A 14,113-nucleotide genomic window follows, 5' to 3' on the forward strand; every position below is an offset into this window, starting at 1 on the left:
CAGTGGTGACCAGACATTTTCTGGTAGCAACTCATATCCCTGGCAAATCCAACGTGATAGCCGACAGACTAAGCAGAACTATCCTGTCTCCTCACGAGTGGTCTCTGAACGATGCAGTGACAACTCAGATCTTCAGCAGATGGGGAACTCCTTGTTGCGACCTTTTCACAACCCCGCTGAACGCGAAGTGCAGAAAGTTCTTCTCTCTCACTCCAGCTCTGGGGGAGAGTCCTATGGACGCATTAGCCCATCCTTGGCCCACCGGCTTGCTATACGCCTTCCCTCCAGTTCCCCTCCTTCCCAGAGTGATCCAAAAGGCGTCTCACTTGGGGAGCAAAATGATTTTAGTTGCCCCTTACTGGCCTCGTCAGGTATGGTTCCCCTATCTTCAGAAATATGCACTGGACGGTCCATGGTTCCTGGATCAGATCCCAGACCTATTAATTCATCAGTCGGGACAACTCCATCAGTCCCTTCACACTTTGAAGTTAACAGCTTGGCTCCTCCTCTTCCGACTATAGTCAGGAATCATACCTTAGACCCGGAAGTCCAAAATATCTTATCCTCGGCCCACAAGTCTGCCACTAAGAAATTGTATACTAGCAAATGGAAGAGATTTGCTATTTGGGCTCAACTCCGGGGTCTGGATCCCATCACTGTTCCGGTATCGGAAGTCCTGAAATTTCTAACTTCCCTATTCAATCAAGGTTCTTCAGTCTCTACCATCAAGGTCCAATTGGCAGCTATTTCCAATTTTCATGAATCTATAAACCCACCTTTAATGAGCAACAGATTGTGTAAAACCTTCATGAAAGGTGCTGTGCTTTTACGACCTCCGATTTCTCATCCTGCTCCTCCGTGGGATCTCGATGTGGTGTTACGTGCCTTAACCTCCTCCCCCTTCGAACCAGCAGCAACATGTGATTTAAAATTTCTTTCTTGGAAAACTGCCTTTCTGGTCGCGATTACTTCTGCCAGAAGAGTTTCAGAGCTTCAAGCTCTATCTGTAAAACCACTGTACCTGGTTTTTCACAAAGATAGAGTATCCCTCAGGCCTGATCCATCTTTTGTCCCTAAAGTTTGTTCCAGTTTTTGCCTGCAACAGTCAATAGAACTTCCAGTTTTCTTTCCAAAGTACTCAAACAAAGCGGAATACATCTTCCACACATTGGATGTTCATAGGCAATTGCATTTTTATTTAGACAGGACCCAACAAACACGGAAAACAGATCAATTGTTTGTGTCCTTTTCGGATAATAAATTGGGCAAAGCCGTCACAAAGGTCACTATTGCCAAATGGATCAAGGACTGTATTAGTCAGGCTTATTCCTCTTCTAATAAAGAGCTTACAACCTCTATCAAAGCTCACTCTACAAGAGCTATGGCTACTTCAATAGCATTCCATTCTAAGCTTGCCATTAGTGACATTTGTGCTACGGCTACATGGTCTTTCCCGCACACTTTCATTTCCCACTACAAATTGGATGTGGCATCTCGGGGGCGAGCTTCATTTGGTTCCACAGTGCTCAGGAGTGTTTTCCAGTGTGCCACCCAGGAATTAGGTGCTAGGGACGCTGTCCCATCAGTACAGAATGTAGGCGAGATAGGATCACATAACATCTTTTAGTTATGTACTTACCATAACTTTAGATGTTTGGGATCCATCTCACCTACATTCCTAATAACCCACCCTCCTTCCCCCTGCCTTGGAGATCAGAAGAGATTGGATGGTCTGAATTCTATTGTTTCATCTTGAAACATCTGGCAATGTTATATAAACAGTTATGCGTGTGTGCATGAATGCGGACAAACAAGATCTGGGGGATTAGTGGTGGTGCATCCTGGGATAGAGAATAGCTCAGCCAATAAGAGGCTTCGCTCTATAGCATAGCGTGCCGAGTCGGAGCCGAGGATCGGCTCCGAGCCCATCAGTACAGAATGTAGGCGAGATGGATCCCAAACATATAAAGTTATGGTAAGTACATAACTAAAAGTTTTCAGCAATGTGTTTGGGGTGAAATGAAATTCAGTGAAATGAGATTCAACAAAGCAAAGTAGACCTGTATATATGTGTATGTATTTGTGTGTGTGTGTGTGTGTGTGTGTGTGTGTGTATATATATATATATATATATATATATATATATAGATATATATATATACACACACACACACACACTTATATATATATGTGTGTGTGTGTGTGTGTGTGTGTGTGTGTGTGTGTGTGTGTGTGTGTGTGTGTATATATATTGTATATATATATATATATATATATATATATATATATATATATATATACAGAGAGATCATTTTGCTGTATCTCCTCTGAGCACACTCACTCACTCTTCAGAATATCAGCTGTATACCACGGATTCCACATTTGAACTCTATTTTCTATTGTTATCCTAATAAGACTAATATACAGTTCCCTCATCAGGTATTCCTGTGTATTATTAAAACAATTAACTATGCAGACAGTGAACCTATTTAATGATATACATAAAGCCTCAGGGTTTTCTGGAAAGATAGATTATTGTCCACCTATATTCCCAAATCACAAAAGTACATTACAATTTATATAGCCATATTATTCATAGTATAATTACTAATTTCCTTTCAAAACCCAAATGACATATACTTGGCCTTCGCTACATTTATCATCTTATTTGACTATGCCCAATCACTCAAATATTTAAGCCCTTCTTGTAGAACACTGCAGGTTTTTTTAGAGTGGATTGTTTTACCCAGTTTTATATCATCAATATAGATGATGAAAAATATCCTACTACTGAATATGATGTCAGATAAATAGGTATTAAACAAGTGGGTGTACAAGAATGGATCCCTGAGGTAAACTCTGGATCTGATGCTGTCAGTCGTCACATAATCCTTGACTGTGGGCTCGGTTCCGAACCTCGGAACCGACTCGACCATTTATTTCAACTTACACCTTCCAAACTCTCAAGCTAGGCTTTACCCATAATGCTCCTCTCAAAATTACCTCAAATTTCATTCGCTGCTTCATGTGTCAGATGTGTACGACCACTCTTGAGGTTTGGCATATAAAGTCATTTTTCGCTTTAAAAATATTCTTTTTTTCTCTTTTATGTCTCCCTTTTAGCTCTAGTGTCTTTTTTCTCTACCCGCTCCTCTCATTATCTTAATAGTGTGTGTGTGTGTGTGTGTGTGTGTGTGTGTGTGTGTGTGTGTGTGTGTGTGTGTGTGTGTGTGTGTGTGTGTGTGTGTGTGTGTGTGTGTGTGTGTGTGTGTGTGTGTGTGTGTGTGTGTGTGTGTGTGTGTGTGTGTGTGTGTGTTTTCATTATGGCTGATAAATCTGAATCCCCAGCCAAGTCATCTAAGGGCACCTCAGGGTATAAAAGGTGCCAGAAATCTCCTTCTTCTTTTGGCTTTTCCTGGTTAGGGGTCGCCATAAGCAGATCACCTGTCCACTCATGATTGGCAGTGGAGTTTTACTGTGTCAAGTTGCCAGTCTGGCACCCAACCTTCCACAGAAGGCACACACATGCATGCACTTACACCTAGGGCCAATTTAGAGTGTCCAGTCCACCTACAGCATGTGTTTGGAATGAGAGAGGAAACCGGAGCACCCGGAGAAAACCCACACAATCACATGGAGGGCATGCAGACTCCGCACAGAAGACACCCCAGCCGAGGATCGAACTGGAGACCCTCTTGCTGTGAGGCATAAAAGGTGCCAGAAATGTGAGAGGAAAATGCCCAACTTGGATAGGCATTTGTGGTGTGTTTATTGCCTAGGTACAGTTCATCTGCATTAGGGCTGTTCAATATGTCATGGTTTCTCCATGAGGACACTCACTGAATGGAGAAATAAACTTATTCTTAAAGGACTGTTAAAAGGAGACTTTGAAGAGGCCATTTATTGGTCCAAAATGGCACCCATTTCTTCATCATCATCATCATCATCATCATCATCATCATCATCCTGTTCTTCTAAGAAGTGGCCTTCCTTGGTTCCTAGCATTTAGAACCACCTAAAAAGGTTTCTAAGCAGCCTTTGGTGTCAAAGACTTCCTTGGTACCAAATGGCAAAAAAGATTCGGCACCTGCCAAGACTTCGGAGTTGACTTCAACTGCCACGGTACCAAGAGACTCATTGGTACCAGAGCAATCAGAGGTTATTTTTGTTCCAAGATCCAGATATTCTCTTTCTATAGACCCGTTAAAGGATAGACCACCAAGCCTCTTTGTCAGTCCAAGACCCCCTAGGTATCCTTCGACTGCTTCAGTTTGATCCACTAACAGTCTCTCTGAATCGGACATTATGAGACTGTGGATTAGCTCCTAATGGTGAGGGGATTTTCTTTTGTTCCTAGCCAAAGCAGCACTGGGACCGGCCCTATTATGACACCTTCCATCTTCCTCCTCCAACTCCTATTGAGTCATTGGAGCCCACGGTTCAGACATTCCTAGCCTCAACTGTCTCTGTTCCGCTAGCAACATTTTCTCCAGAACAGAAGGTTACCTTGAGCACCTCTGGGCTTTCAGCACCAGAAACCTCCCAGACTTGAGACTCCCTTGCCGATTCCGAAGTTTATGGATCGACTTCATTAATTTCGGAACCTTCCATGACCCTCAGTGCTTCAGCTTTCATTGGATCGACCCAGGCTTTGGTTTCGGGGGTCGCCTCCTTAGTGCAGGGTGGGACCTCAGTTTTGAAGGAGTCTGTTTTGGTTCTGTGCTCCCATATCTCTATGGGGGGGTGGCCTTCAGAATCATGGAGAAGGCTTTGTCCATTGGGGACTCACAGTCTCTGCCATCCCTGTTGGGCCAGACTTCTACAGCTCCTCAGCCAGGCCATCCATCATACACTTCCCCTGGCCAGAGGGAACAAAAGCCCCAGGAAAGACCCTCTTTGGTGGTTTCCTCTTTGGATACTTCCCCAGAACACCCCCCCCCCGAGGAAGTACCAGCAAAGAAAAAGTTCATGAGGAAGCACAGACTCTCCCCGGAGGAGTCCTTTACCAAAGATACCAACTTTGATGAAGAGGAAGGTTCCCCCAGGTCACCCCCTGATGATGTTTCCTTTGGGGACATCCTACAGATCCTGAAGCAGAGGGGTGGCTGGTCTTCCTCCAACATTTTTCGGAGTCATGCCCAACCTTCTACCTCTTGGATCTCTCAACCCGCAGATAAGCTTATTAAACTGATCACTAAGAGGACATGGAAGATGCCCAACTCCATCGAACTGATCCCAGAGAGACTTGACCAGATCCTTTCCACCCATAAAGAAGAGCAACATTGGTCCCAAGGCACACCCATGGATGTCATGATGATAGCAGCAGCCACTAAGAAGGAACTTGCTGAGGAAAGTCCAACTATCCATCCTCCTAACAAGGAGTCTAGGACTATGGATAGGTTTGGGAAGCACGTTTATGCTTCATCAACGTTTGCTCTCAGGTCTTTGAACTAGATGCCATACTTTACAAGGTTACAGAGGGATCTAATCAAAGAGCTCTTGGATACTCTCTCAGGAGAAGTAGCTGAAGAGGTATGGGACAAAGTTGCTTCTCAGCTCGCCACCCTTGAAGCAATTTTTTACTCGTCCATGAGGCTGATTGCCCATGCAGCTGAAGGGACAAGAGTGGTGGGTTCAGACATAGCCATTAGAAGGCACTCCTGGATGCACTTGTGTTACTTTGAGGAGCCATTTAAAGCATCATTCATCAATGCTCTGTTTGACGGATCATCCCTTTTTGGTCCTAAGATAAAAGACACGCTGGCCAGATGTGGGAAAGATGGTAAGACTCTTTCTGCCATAGACATATGTTTCTCCACTCCTCAACAGCCTTATTCTAAGAACCAGTGACGTGGGAGACTATGGTTTAAAAAAATCCCAAGGGCCTTTTCAGGATTCACATGGCAAAGACTTTCCCCAGTGCAGAGGGGTAAGTAATAGAAGACGCCACCCTACAGGCAGAAGTGGCCTGCAGAACCAGGGTCCACATATTCCTTCTCTGGTATTTCCTATCAGCACTCCTGAATGGAGGCCAAATTGTCTTTCTCTGGAGGCAGTCAGGGGATGGTTATCCCTGCATCAACCCACATGGCAAATGATAACTTCAGCTAAATGTGTGCAGGGAATCATATCCAGATGTTACAATATTCCACTCTCTGTAAGTCCAAAATCCTTAAAAAGACTCCTGGATGTTCCACCCAACCACAGGGAAGCAGCAGTAGCAGAAATTCAAAAACTGCTCAACAAATGAGTCATCCAAAAAGTCCCACCAGACCAAATAGGATCAGGGTTTTGCTCAAGGTTCTTTTTAGTGCACAAAAAAAGGACTGGAGACCCATTTTGGATCTCAGCCAGTTCAACAAGGCAGTACAGCAAATGAAATTTTGGATGGTCTCAGTACAGTCTATACTTTCATTTATGGAAAAGGATGATTGGATGTGCTCTATAGACCTCCAGGATGTGTATTACCACATAAAAATGGACAAATGTTCCAGGAGGTTCTTGGCTTCTGGCTGGGAGCCAGTCATTTCCAATTCAGAGCACTGCCCTTTGGACTCACCTCAGCCCCCAGGATGTTCACCAAATGCATGGCAGTGGTAGCAGCTCATCTCAGACCACAAGGATTTTGAGTTTTTCCATACCATGACAATTGGCTCTTCACTGCTACCACCAGGCATCAGACAGAATGGGCAGGAGATTACACTCTGCATCTCTGCATCTCTAAGCATCACAATAAGACAAATTTACAACCCTCACAACAACTAGAATTCATTGAATCCCTGCTGGACACAGTTGCAGTAATTGCTTCACTCCAATTCCCATGATTGCCAAGCATCCTTTCCTTTCCTCTCCTGTCTGTCAAATCATTGTAGCCCATCAAAAATCTTCAACTAGGAAACTCTATCAAAGTAAATGGGAAAAATTTGCAAGTTGGGCTCTTATGAATGAATCTGATCCTTAGTTGACCCCTGTTCATAATGTTTTGGATTTTTTAGCTAACCTCTATCAATCTGATTCCTCTAGCTCAACAATTAAAGTCCATCTAGTGGCAATCTCAGACTTTCATATGGGGTTTGATGGGTCATCCCTTATGTTGCAAAAACATTATAAAGCCTTTTTAAAGGGAGTCCTAATCTTAAGACCTCTATTTAAAGAACCCATTCCTCCCTGGAATCTAACACTAGTTCTTCTGTCCCTTACTTTGTTGCCTTTTGAACCATCAGCTACTTGTGACTTAAAGTTTCTGACTTGGAAAGCTTTATTTTTAGTGGCTATTACAACTGCCAGAAGAGTATCTGAACTGTAGGCCTTGTCCTGCAAACCACCCTACATAATATTTCACAAAGACAGGGTCTACCTTAGGACTAATCTATCCTTTTTACCTAAGGTAGTCTCAGAATCTAATATCAATCAGACACTTCAACTACCGGTCTTTTTCCCTTATTTTTCTAATGAAGGGGGGTATTCCCTTCTTTCATTAGGCATCCACAGACAGCTACATGTTTATCTCCACAGAACAAAGGATTTCAGAAAATCAGACCAACTGCTTGTTGCCTTTTCCTCACTTTCCTTAGGTAACCCAGTTTCTAAGGTTACTTTGGCGAAATGGCTCAAAGATTGTATCACATTTATCTGTCAATCAAAAGGGCTCCTCCGCCTTTCACATCCAGTAAAAGCACACTCAACAAGAGCGGTGGCAACTTCTGCAGTCTTTCACGCCAGAACTTCTGTAGATGATATTTGTGCAGCAGTCACTTGGTCTTCTCCTCATACTTTCTTCACTCATTACAAATTGGATCAAGTCTTTACGAGATAAGCATCATTTAGTTCGCTGGTGCTTAGGAATATTCTTCCATGAGACCTCCTAAGATGCAGGTAGCTAGGGACTCTGTCCCACAGTCAAGGATTATGTGAAAATTGACAACATCAGATAAAGAAGTTATGACTTACCATAACATTCCATCTGTGTTGTTGATCTTCACTAATCCTTGACATACCCCCTCCTTCCCCTAGCCTGAGACTCTTAGTGGATCGAATTCTTCGAGAACTGGCTTCATATTAGGGACGCATATCTGGTCTCTTATTCTTATTTGCTAATTGTCTGCCACTATTTTGGGCAAACTTGATCTGAGGTAATTTTGAGAGGAGCATTATAGGTAAAGAGTTTGGAAGGCTCGAACTGAAATAAATGGCTGAGTCGGTTCCAAGGCTCAGAACCAAGTCCACAGTCAAGGACTAGTGAAGATCGACAACACAGATGAAGTGCTATGGTAAGACATAACTTCTTTTTTACAAAGTGAGTCAAACTGTCATTGTTTTCCCACTATATATACCAAATTATGTTAGTCATTCACTCCATGATGCAGTTAATCAATATGTTTGACCCCCTACATACTGCAAAGGGGGTGATGGTCCCAACACATTTATCATTAATGAAGGCATTGCCCATTCTACACTGCATTTTTACTGCTACTGACATGCCTACTGGTCATCCTACTGCTCCTGATGCCTGCCATATGGCTCTATATTATAACAGTGAATGCTTAAAATAGCAAACTCTGTATAATAGACCCAAAAAAGTGAAAACACAACATTCCGAACAAACGGAACAGTGATTTTTTTTTCCCAGGGAAAAAAAAATCACTGGTCCGCAAAAAAAACCCAACACAAACACAAAAGAAAGTGGATGGCTTCACCCCCCCCACACACACACACACCCCTACTTAAATATACCAACTCCGAGATCGCACCACAGTGGAGGAAATGGCAAAGTCCCAAAAATGGCCCAGTGATTTTTTTTCCCCTGGGAAAAAAAATCACTGTTCTGTGTCTTCGGGATTTTGCCATTTCAACATTTAGCTGTCAATTAAACAGCATTTGCTATATTAAGCATTCACTTACTTAATAGGGAACCTGCCATACTGCCTCCTATTTCTAGATGCCTTGGGGGCCTTGCATATTATTTCTCCTCCATGCATTTGGTTAGTGAAGCTGTGGGCATAGCATTGCATACTTCTCTATGCCCACAGTTAATATGCAATAGTCATATATATGTCTCTCTTCAGCTGAATTTTACTTCAGCCATGTGTTCCCAACCAAATGTGCCACAGGAAAATGGCTTGCTGCCTAGCAGCCTGAACCTGTCTGCAAAAGATAATTATGTAAATAACTTCAGAAATAATACCTAGCATTGCAGTAATCTTATCACCAATGGCATCAGTCACTCAAACCTTGAGGGTATAGATAACACATTACAGATAAATTCAGCTCCAGAATTTCTCTTCTGTTACTTCTATACTTCCCCAAAGTATTCAGTTTATACTGTTCCAAGTAATTGTCTCTAAACAGATGTTAAAGGTACTCTCAAGATCAAAAATACCAACTCCATTGGTCAAGATAACATACTGTGCTGTTTACCAGTTAGAATGAAATGCCTGCTATCAAACCACCCCCTTAAACTATTCAATTGTTGAATCTCCACTGGATGCATATCAGAATCCTACAGAACATTTGTAGTAGTTCCCCAATACAAGGGAGGCCCATCATTGACCTGGCAATTATAGACCTATCAGTCTTACCAGTGTCATTTGCAAGGTAATGGGTAATGAAACACTTCATCATGGACCTCAGAAACTACAATTCCTGGACCCAAACCAATTTGGATTAGTAAAAGATAGTTCATGCCTATTAACTCTAGATGAGTTTTTTGAAAGCATCACAGAAACACTAGATGAGGGTAAATCCACACACAGCTTACCTGGATTTAGTTAAGGCTTTTGAAAATATACCCAACTCTGCCATCAATGAAAAAAAGAGTCAAAATTAATATAAAGCCCAGAGTAACTAATTGGATCGCCAAATGGCTCACTGACAGGCACTACTGCATTAGAGCTAGTGGCACCCAAGGGACTTGTCACTCACGGTATGCACTAGGATTCTGTAATGAGACCACTTCTATTTACCATCTACTTCTCTGATGTCAAATTTGATAATAAAGGCCTTTGGCTGACCAAGTTCACAGATGACTGCAAACTTGGAGTTATCATCTTCTCCCCTGAAGACACTTAGATCCTCCAAGATGGCCTAAGTTGTGTCAGGATCATTGTCTAAAGCTGAATGACAAAAACATAGTATCATACAGTTTGAGGAACAGCACATGCTTGCCACAAATGTACCATATAAATGACACCCTCCTGAAATAGACATTGTCATTAGAAACATAACTTATGGATAATTAACTCTCCTCTGACAACCGCATATTCTCTGCCATTAGAAAAGTGTTCTCTCTTACCCATCAGATTACTATGGATATCTTCTGTCAATCTGAAAAGGTCATCAGCCCCCTTCGTTCATCCCTCCTCAGACCTAAACTGGATGTACCCATCCAGACACTTAATCTAACTTGAAAAAACCTCAGTAGTACCTTTCTAAAAATTTCTGGTATGCGCTCCAAAGTTAGCAAGGGTGTCAAAAAGTCCTGTATGAGTGTCTTCTCTTTCTCCTTCAGACTCATACAGTGTGACTCATGCTATGTAGCTTTAATTGACCCAATCCTTCTTTATATAAACATATAACCCATCAGAAGAAACAACCTCCATACATATATATATATATATATATATATATATATATATATATAAATTTTGAAGTTTCAAAACTTTGAATTTCTTATGGTTGAGACCATAAGATCGAAGTTTTGAAACTTCAAACCATTTAAATGGAGATTCCTGTACAGTGTGAAATGGTATATTTACTGTTTTCCTCACTGTAGTGCAATCTCAGAGTTTGTATATTTAATTAGCAGGAGGTGTGGGAGTTGCAGAGGGGCTTGCCCCCCTGCAGAAACATAAAAAAAAATAGTTTTTATTTTTTTTTTATTCACACTTCGAAATTTTGAAACTTTGAAATTTAGAAGTAGACCTATATATATACATATATGTATATTATATATATATATATATATATATATATATATATATATATATATATATATATATATATATATATATCATTCCCTTTACATGATCGAATTTTCACTTACCCAAAAATTAAAAGGACGAGCCAACTTCGCTGAAAACTTACTTTCACGAACGGTCAGATCACTGAAATTTTACTGCAGGAAAGGAAACACTTAGCCAACATGGTGAACGTTGTCCTTTTCTCCACTGTAGTGCGATCTTGGAGTTGGTATATTTAGTTAGGGAGGTGTGGGGTGAAGCCCTCCACTTGGGTGGGTTTGATTTGCTTCAGTTTGTTTATTTTGTTGTGCTTGCCCAGTGGTTCCTGAAGAATTCTATGAATTTCATGCACGTCTTTCTGTTTAGCTTGCTGTTACTTGCATTTACATGCAAGCATACCAAAGTATATTTAACTACTTATTGTGATCAACTAGTCTTATTACTGTATTGTACTAAGTATAATAAATACAGAAAGATAACTGTTTCAGTTAATACGCTTTACTTTCACATTTTTTTTCAGATCTACAAGCATGTAACACAGATACTGTCAGCTCTCTATGGCAAATACCCAAAGCTTGTTTATGCAATCACATTTATACCAGAAGGTCTGGTATTTTTCTGAAAGTCTGATGTAAAACAGTTCTTTCTTTGTATAACAGTTTTCCTTTGTTCCCTTGTCCTTGGTTCTTTGTAGTTTGATGATCTATGGAAACTCAGTCTTGCATTATCTGAAACGTGGTGTTCCAGCACTATCTGATGTTCCAACTTTATCTTGCTTGATTTTACATCTCTTTACTTTGCTGATGTCCTTCCAGCTGTCATCTGTGCAGTTATTTTTATAGACTCTGTTTCTCAATAACATACTCCTTTACATGGATGTCAACATTTAACTAAGCTATGGCAGCACACTTACTACTTCTTATTTTTCAGCATTTTATATATTTCATATTATTCTTGCAGCTTTTATTCAAGCTAATAATCATGCTAGCAGAACAGAGTATTTTTTCAGTTCCCCGTTTTTTTAATTTGTTTGAGGAATAAACTAGGCTTCAGTTAAAACTTGTTGAGTTATTGCAACTCTCCATAACCTGCAGCATATTAAACAATTCAAAGCTGTCATTATTATTATGACTCATCTTGTGAATATGTCCCACCAATTATGGGCAGTGTCAGCTTTTGTTTTTTGTCTTTTACTATTAACACTGGGTTATTTGAAACCACACATACAAACTGTGGTGCCACTTTAACAAACATTTTGAAATTTGAAGGCAATATCATCTCTTTATACTAAATTGTAATCTGTCTACTTGTAATGACTTACTAAATAGTAGGATTTTATTATGCTTGTAAATGTACAATCTGTGAGATATCTTGTCCTACTAGTTTTTATACCAAGCTCTTTTAAATCTGCATTTGGTATCTTTAAAACTTGGAAATGTAATACTGAAGTACTATGTTGTTATTTGGTATTGTTGTCCTATCATAGTACAAGTGGATGGTATTTTTACCATTTGATCTGTATGAAGTATTGGCCTATTACTCAAAATGGTAAGTATTTTAACTCATGGTCTTTTTTTGTATTACTGTGTTGTTTACATAAATAAACAAGAGTATTTTTAGAAATCATACCCTTTTCTTCCCCTGTTGAGTTTATTCTTCTTTTTGTGTTATTGTCTACACACTATGACATTCTTGCATGATGTCTTTCCTTGTCAGAACTGTTACATTTTCAGGGGGTAATGTACAGCATCTAATAGAGATAGAGCTGTTTATTGAAATGTTTCTTTTGATTTTTTCTTTACTTTTATGTATACCTGACCTTGTTCAGCTAACCATGCTGTTATATTTGCGTTAAATGTTATCCTCCCAAAGGTACATGCTGTATGCTTTGTACAACTGAAATTGTCTTGTGTTCTATTTTGTGTAGCATTTTTTTGCTAAGTTTTATTTGTGAAATATTGTATTTCCCTCTGTTTTGATGTTTAGAATGATGCAAATGAATTGCAGATGTCTGTGTTGAATGCTGGGTGCCTTGTCTCGCATCTGCATTTTTATCTATAGTTCTTGAAGCATGTTCCAGACCCTGAACATTCAGCTTGTATCAAGCTGTACCAGAATATATGTATGCTAGCAAACAGAAATACATGTATTTAACTAACTATATTATTTCTACATATATTATAGCAACGTCTAACTAGCAAGTAGATGTGCACATGCATTTATACATTTTTAAACATATTTATCATTGTATACATTCCCTCTGTTTTATTTTAAATACAAAACTGTCTATAGTCAAGTTATATTGCTATTAACTAGAAACACACTGGGAAACAAAACCTTTAGTTTTCCTTTTAATACAGCAAGTTAACATAGTTTAATATTGTCAACACAATGATGACAACCATTACTATTAGAAATGGATGAATCTGAAGATGACTCTATACAGTGATGTTCTGTACAGCAATTTATTGACAATGCTTGAGAATTTTATTGCAAAGGCATTGCAGTCTTGTTTTTTGGAAAAAAAAACATCACAAATGTCAAGCTTTGACTTGTTACTATACATATAACACTTGAATGCAAAATTGTCTATTTACATAGATAAACCATTTATTATATACTGTACAGAATACACTTGCATGTACAGATGGTTTTTGCATTTGTATATACATGGCTGTAATGTACACTCAGTCTAATTTTTAAACCTAGCATTAAACTGAAGCCTGCTAATTACATTACTTGAAAAATTAAAATGTATTTTTGGTATCGCCTTTGAGTCCCTTTTGCAGTACTGTTTATACAGTTAGGGTAAAATTGAAAGTATGCCCACCCCCCTGTAGTATACATCATTTTGTTGTAGTATTGTTTGTTTTATGCTGTGAGAACTGAATGTATGCTTGCCCTTTGGCTTTTTCAAAAACAGAAAATATTTTTATAAAACTGTTGCTGTTGTGTATACTGTTAAAGTTGTAATAGGAATTGCTTTTACTCATTTTGAAAAGATGTTTATTGTTACCAGTAGCTATTTGTACCCTCCCTTTTTGTAAAAGGACTTGCATAATTTAACTGCTTACTATAGTGAATGTACTGACTGTACTCGTAGCATTTACTTGCAAACAGATTATTAATGACATGTATGCACAAATATGACATCT

This window comes from Protopterus annectens, chromosome 6.part1 (genome assembly GCF_019279795.1).
Source record: "Protopterus annectens isolate FY-2018-M chromosome 6.part1, PAN1.0, whole genome shotgun sequence".
In the NCBI taxonomy this organism is placed as follows: Eukaryota; Metazoa; Chordata; order Ceratodontiformes; family Protopteridae; genus Protopterus; species Protopterus annectens.